Below are 923 nucleotides of genomic sequence, written 5' to 3'. Positions count from 1 at the left end.
AAGGTCATATTTTGGCTCTCATGGACTTGTTTTAATATTCTTCAACTTCAGTGTGAAATTGCACATGAGCAATTGCAGATCTGTTCCACATTCTGTCGCTAGCCTTATTTTGGCTGATGATATGGAGCTTTTCTATTATCTCTTTGCATAGATAAAGTCAATTTGATTTCTGTGTATTCTATCAGATAAAGTCAATGTATATAGTTACCTTTTATGTTGTTTAGAAGGGTATTTGCAAAAAAAACAAGTCATCAGTCTTGCAAAATTCTATTATGTGATTTCCAGCATTGTTTCCATCACCAAGGCTATATTTTCCAACTAGTGATCCTTCTTATATGTTTCCAACCTTTGCATTCTAGTCACCAGTAGTTATCCACACAAATACATCTTGATTGAATGATTGATCAATTTCAGACTGAAGAAGCTTGTAGAGTTCTTGTATCTATTTTGTTTTCCCTCCTGGATGTAATCTGTCTCTCAGCTCTTATTTTGCCACTTGGATTCTGATATGCTGAGGGATAATGAGAAAAGTGGATAATCAAGTAGAGAAAATTAGGGATTATTAAAAGTGAAAGGATAGTAAAAGGGAAACTTTGAAAGTGACTGAGAAGGAGAAGCCTAGAGGAAAGAGAATAATATAACATGGCCATTTTGTTTAAACCAAGGAAGAAATCTACCACTTGTCTGTCAGTTTGTTGTACTGAGGTGGATATCATGTTACTCAAATTCTGGAAGCTATGCCACTGGTATTTTGAGTACAAGCAGGGTCACCAATGTTGGAATCGTTTCAACGGAGCTTTGAGACTAAGATGGGTTAGGAAAAAGGAGAGGTAGATTATTTCTGAAAGTTTAGTCACTGGAAAGCTTATGAAGAGCAGCTTAACACTGTCAGATATAGTGCCAGAAAGATGAAAATACTGACT

This window comes from Chrysochloris asiatica, unplaced genomic scaffold, assembly GCF_000296735.1.
Source record: "Chrysochloris asiatica unplaced genomic scaffold, ChrAsi1.0 scaffold00227, whole genome shotgun sequence".
Taxonomy (NCBI): domain Eukaryota; kingdom Metazoa; phylum Chordata; class Mammalia; order Afrosoricida; family Chrysochloridae; genus Chrysochloris; species Chrysochloris asiatica.
The sequence above is the reverse complement of the archived record's forward strand: the minus strand, read 5'-3'. Positions refer to the sequence as shown.